The sequence below is a fragment of the Oryctolagus cuniculus genome, chromosome 2, assembly GCF_051225735.1.
Source record: "Oryctolagus cuniculus isolate XC-2025 breed Fujian yellow rabbit chromosome 2, ASM5122573v1, whole genome shotgun sequence".
Classification (NCBI taxonomy): Eukaryota; Metazoa; Chordata; class Mammalia; order Lagomorpha; family Leporidae; genus Oryctolagus; species Oryctolagus cuniculus.
Window position 1 is genome coordinate 138,183,855 of NC_142868.1, and position 6,015 is coordinate 138,189,869.

A 6,015-nucleotide genomic window follows, 5' to 3' on the forward strand; every position below is an offset into this window, starting at 1 on the left:
AAGCAAATATGTTAACAATTCACTGGCGCATCTACACACATGCATCTAAAAAGATTCCATACCTATTATGAGTGTGCGCACTGCTACATAAGACCATTTCCATAAACAGTGTTACCAGGAAGCTTGGTTTTATATCTGTAATATCCATACCAGAAACAAACAGTTTAATTGGTTCAGAAGGCAACACTTAAAAATCCGCGTGTGAAACGGCTCGGACGTTCTTTGCCACCTCACTCCTGCACACTGTCCTTCCATCCTGCACCGCTTCAGCAGCCACAAGCAGGTCTCACCCGCAAGAGATCAGACTCCTTAGTCGAGTCCGGACTGAAAGCTGCTTCCTCTCTTGAGCGACACCGTCTGCGTGAGCTGGGCCAGTGCCAAGGGGCGCCCGTCGCTCTCTGCATCCAGCATGGGGCTGTGCAGGCCTGGATTCCCTTTCAGGTCTTTCACGTAGCCCGCCTTGCAGCTGTGCATGAGCTGAAGGATCCACCTGTGCTGCGCGCCGATGCACTGCCAGGCTGGGTCCCCGGGCGCCTGGAGGTCGGACAGGTACCTTATGTAGCGGTTCCGGTCATGCAAAGTTGACGGTGTCTCCAGCAACTTAGCCAGCAGCGACTCTCTCAGAGCCTCGATTCGCGTTTCCACTTGAGCATAGTATTTCTTGAAAACTTGCACCTCCGTTTTCCCAAAGAGAGACTTGGCCTTTTCGTAGTCGTTAATCACCACATCATAATCACCCTTCTGAATATTCCTTTCAATATTTAGAGGCAGGTTGAAGAGGAACTTAAATCGCTGGAGCACATTGAGGGCATTTCTGGTGGAATCTGCCTTGTCCTTTCGGCCTAAGACTTCCTGAAACAACGTGTCTGCGGTGTTGCTCGCCCTATTCAGAACACTCTCCAGTTTTTTCCATTCCATCCGCTTCTAGTTTTTGATGGATGGCTGAGAGGGCGTCCTGCGCCTCAAAGAAGGTGCTGAGCCCGCCCTTCACGCAGGCCAGGCTGCCCTCGCTCTTCTTGTTGGCCTGCCGCTTGAGGTTGGCCACTGCCATCTTGAGCTGCTCAAAACTGGTGGTTGAGTGGTTCTCGATGAGATACCAGGCAGTGGAAAAATTCTCACTTGTGAAATCGGCACTCATTCCATGGAACAGCATTTCTAGGTCTTTCTGTGGAAATTTACTCTTTTCAATGTCAATGCCAAGTGGATTAGCAGGACGGAGGGATAAGGGAGGAATGCCTTTATTCCTGTCAGTGGGCATGTCGTAGTAATTCATTTCATCCACCCACACAGCAGACTGATACATGATGCCTATTTTTTCAGGTTTCAGCAGCTTGAAAGACACTGTTGAGGTTCCTTTGCCACCCGATTTAGTTGTCACAATAATGTCCCCTTTGTCATTCTTGGCTTGTCCCACGCGACACACTATTTTACTCACAGACATCCACTCGGCCGTCAGGAGGCAGTTGTGTCCACAAATCGTCAGGCCTATCAGGTCCGTGGGACCAGTGCCCAGGTTCTCTCCTCTGATTGTGACCTTCGTCCATGGTATTCCTTCATTGGGAGAGATGCCTGTCACAAGGGGAGGCTGTCGCACGCGAGACATTGTACCTTCTGGATCAAACTGGTGATCTAGTTACAGTACCTCCAGCCCGCCTGTCGCCGCCTACAGCCAGCAAAAACCGGGATCCGGGCCCGGGAGTCCAGAGCCTACCAGCCACGGATGCCAGACCGCTGGCGCCTCCACCCCTAGTACTTTGACTACAGGTTATTATCATCTCTTTTCTTGGGGTTACTCACATCTGTGGTCTTTGCATAGTGGAAATACCACATAATGGTATACTACTGCTCATCTCTTCTAAATCTGCCCTCAGTGACACTGAGATTAGCGTGGCGGGGGTGAGGTGGGGTGAATCTGCACTAGAGAGATTGTCAGATCTGCGGGTGAGTGTTTGGGGTGATGGTTAAAATGCTGCTTGGGGCTGGTGCCATGGCTCACTAGGCTAATCCTCCTGTGGCGCCGGCACCCCGGGTTCTAGTCCTGGTCAGGGCGCCAGATTCTGTCCCGGTTGCTCCTCTTCCAGTCCAGCTCTCTGCTGTGGCCCGGGAAGGCAGTGGAGGATGGCCCAAGTGCTTGGGCCCTACACCCCATGGGAGACCAGGAGGAGGCACCTGGCTCCTGGCTTCAGATCGGCGCAGCGTGCCGTCCGTAATGGCCATTTGGGGAGTGAACCAACGGAAAAGGAAGACCTTTCTCTCTGTCTCTCTCTCACTGTCTAACTCTGCCTGTCCAAAAAAAAAAAAAAAAAAAAAAAAGGTGCTGCTTGGGACGCCTGCATCTGTGTGTGAGTGCCTGGGTTCAGTCCTGCCTCCACTTCGGACCCAGCTTCCTGCTAATGAGCACCCTGAGCGGCAGTAGGTGATGGCTCAGGAACTTGCATCCCTGCTGCCTGCATGAAGAGCTCAGACTGAGTTCTGGGCTCATGGTTTCATTCTGGCTTAGCCCTGGAATTTGTGGACATTTAAGGGATAAATTAAGGAATAGAAAAGCTCTGTATGTCTGTCTCTGTCTTTCTCTCTCAAATAAATGAAAAAAAATTTTTTTTCAGAAAAATTGGTAAGGACTGACAATCAGAGAAAGCTGGTTGTTAAACATTTAGTGCTACACTGTTGGATCCAGCCTGAAGTCATGGGGTCAGGCTCTTAGCAACTGCTGAAACAAGTATAACCCATTCCTACTGATCCATTTAATTCCATAGACCTCATATTAACCGCTTTTAAATTTCATCCTATAGGATTCAGCCCAATAATTTTCCTTCTGTCATCTAAGTATTCATCATACTTCTCATTTTGGGTCACCTGCATATGCCTTCTGTATGAGGGAGCTCCAAAATATTCACAGAAAATGTGTATTGTGAGAAAAACTATGCATACATTTCAAAATTTTTACATCCACATGAGGTTATATTTTCATTTCATTCTCTTCCAGCTTTTTGAAGTACCCACATATATTTGTTCTGAAAGCATTTGTGAGTGTTAGATGAAGAACACAGCTCAAGGGCTCACCACTAGATACTTCCTTGCAGTTTGATAGCAACTCATTTGTGTGCACCTGTGCAAGTAGTTGACTGGGTACTAATTCATCCTGTGTGCCAGCATCTAGTTCAGTTTCTGACTTGTCCAAAACAATATCGTGAAAAACTTCATTAAATGTCTAACTGATGGGGCCGGCTATGTGGTGTAAAGGGTAAAGCCACCGCCCGTTTGCCTGCATCCCATATGGATGCTAGTTTGTATCTTGGTTGCTCCACTTCTGACCCAGCTTCCTCTTGATGACCTGGGAAAAGCAGTGGAAGATGGCAGAGTATTTGGGCCTCTACCACTCATATGGGATGAACTCCTGGCTCCTGGCTTCAGTACAGCCCAGCACTGGCTGTTGCAGCTATCTGGGGAGTGAACCAGCGGATTCTCTCTCTCCCTCTCTCTCATTCTCTCTCTCTTTCCCCCTCTCTCTGTCTCTCCTTTTCTTTCTCTAACCCCAACTTTCAAATAAATAAATAAATCTTTCTTAAAAATGTCTGATGACAAAATATTTTTTCAAAAATTAAAAAGTATATTTATTCATGTTCATTTTATTTGAAAAGGCAGACAGAGAGAGACAGAGACCTCCCATCACTGGTTTACTCCCCAGATGACTGCAACATCCAGGGCCGAGCCAAGTCAGGAGCTAGGAACTCAATCCTGGTCGCCTGCAGGGATGGCCTGTATGTGAGCATCACCTGCTGCCTCCAGGGTGCACATTAAGAGGCAATTGGAATTGGGAGTGGAGCCAGAACTTGAACCTAGGCACTCTGATATGGGATATAGGTATCCCAAGTGACATTTTAATTGTCGTGCCGAGTCACTGCCCTGATGACAAAATAGTCTATGAGGACAGGCATCTCCTGAGCTTCTGGACTGCCTAACTCTGTCAAAAGGAGAGAAAGTAAATCAGATGTGGCTTATTCTTCATGAAGTCATCTGAGTGTTGGTAATTATTTCTTTACCTCGTACCTGGAATCGTTCCTCCAGTAACCTGTTTTAGACTCCTGCCTGAGATGGAGGCTGCAATTATCTACAATTCTTGCCTTCTTTCTCTTTCCAAAAATCAGAATCCATCACTATCACCAGTCTTCTGGTATCTCTCCTATGAGGATGTCCCCAACCTCACGGCCAATTGTTTGGTGATCCCCTAACATTTCCTCAGGACCCTAAGATGGTATTCCTCAAAGCTATGGGTTTCACGCACTTGGAGCAGCTCTGGGCTCTTTATTCTGTTCCTTCATGTTAGCCTGCCTGTCTGTCTTTATTTCTTTGTAAGATTGATTGATTGATTTGAAAGGCAGAAATACAGAGAGAGGAGAGAGAGATCTTTTATCTGCCAGTTCATCCCCCAGATGACCACAACACCCAGGCCGAAGCCTGGAGCCAGGAGCTTCTTCCAGGTCTCCCACCTGGGTGCAGGGGCCCAAGAACTTGGACTATCTTTTGCTTTCCCAGGCACATTAGCAAGGAGTTGGATTGGAAGTAGAACAGTCAGGACTTGAAGTGGCACCCGTATGGAATGCTGGAGCCACAGGCGGAGGCTTAGCCTACCACACCATAGCGCCAGTCCCTCCACTTTAGCCTTTCATCTTCCTTCACCAAAGTTCATTTCCTTCCTGTACTGCTCTCACCGTTCTCCTGTCGTGTGGAGGAGGAATATCCTTGCCCGAGAGCGAGAAATAAGAGGATTGGAGAGCTCACTTTTCTCTATGTCTCCCACTGACGGTGGCCCCAAGCTGCGTGGCCCATCCTTTACTTGATGTCACTCCTCAAACTTTATTAAAACAATAGAGCACCCACAACATAATCTTGTAGTTTCAGAATAGCTTGCACTTACGGAGTCTTCTGGTACTTATAACTGCTTTATAGGTAATAACAATGTGATGGTAGGTTAGCTGTTTGGTACGAGATTCTTGGCTTTACGGAAACTGTGACACTCCATCCTCACTTGAATTTGAAACAAGCTTCCTACCTCCTGAAGTGCAGCTTGGTGTTGTCTTAAAACTTTCAGTTAATTTGGCCTTCAGAATTTTTCATCTTGAAACTTTTTGAGCAAAACTGTAGATACCCCTTAGATCACACAATCACAATCAAGACAAGTTACACACACACACACACACACACAAGCCACAAAGATGAAAGAGCTCAATCTATTTAAGTGGTTTTCTTTTGAATTTTATGTAGCTGATCTTTAACATGAAACAAGTCTTTAATATAATCAACTCTTGGTTTATGCCTTTCTTTTTACCTATACTCTATAGGTTGCCCTTAGGAACAATTTTGAAAGAAAATGTTAACAACGTTTAGGGTTTTAACCCAGAGGCCCTGAGCTAAGAGACAGAAAACCCGGGTTTTCCATTTTATTCATCTGTGCAAACTTGAATAATTCTCTTGCCTCTTCTGTTCACAGCTAAACACTAGTCTAAGTTCTTTCAAGTCCAAAACATCAGAGCAGTGTACCACCTGCTATGTCACTGGGTCATGGGCTGTCTCCATTTGCTCTCTGTAATAGGCATGTGTGCAGGCGTCTAGGGAGGGTCAGCAAAGAAAAATTTGATCTACCTTGGGGGTCTTCGGAGGGGGAGGAGGAGGAAAGGGAAGAGGAGGAGGAGAAAGACTCCATCTTATTCCTCTCAGGCTTTTCACAGGAGGTAATTTCAGAACAAAACTAAGTCAAACCTATCAAAACAAGATAATGACAAAAGAGAAAGTAAAGGATTTTGGCCAAGTCCATCTCAATCATTTTTCCTGCCCCACAAAGCTATCTGAACTGAGATCTTATTAGTGGACCTCCATTTCCAGTAAACATCACTCACTCAGAACAAAAACGGGAAGCTCCCACATGTAGCCCCTGGAAAGAGTCCCAGATGCAGGAAGAGGTTTGCGTGACATCATCCAGCAAGTTATGCAGTAGGAAGGTCTGCAGATTACAAT

General features: G+C 46.7%; 1 pseudogene across 1 annotated transcript; it reads right to left on the bottom strand.

The window, feature by feature from the left end:
• Positions 1 to 287: 287 nt before the first annotated feature.
• LOC103347794 (exocyst complex component 2 pseudogene) lies at positions 288 to 1,736 on the bottom strand (annotated as a pseudogene). Its single transcript, XR_016229678.1, has one exon. The product of XR_016229678.1 is annotated as an exocyst complex component 2 pseudogene (transcript).
• Between the last annotated feature and the right edge of the window lie 4,279 nt (positions 1,737 to 6,015).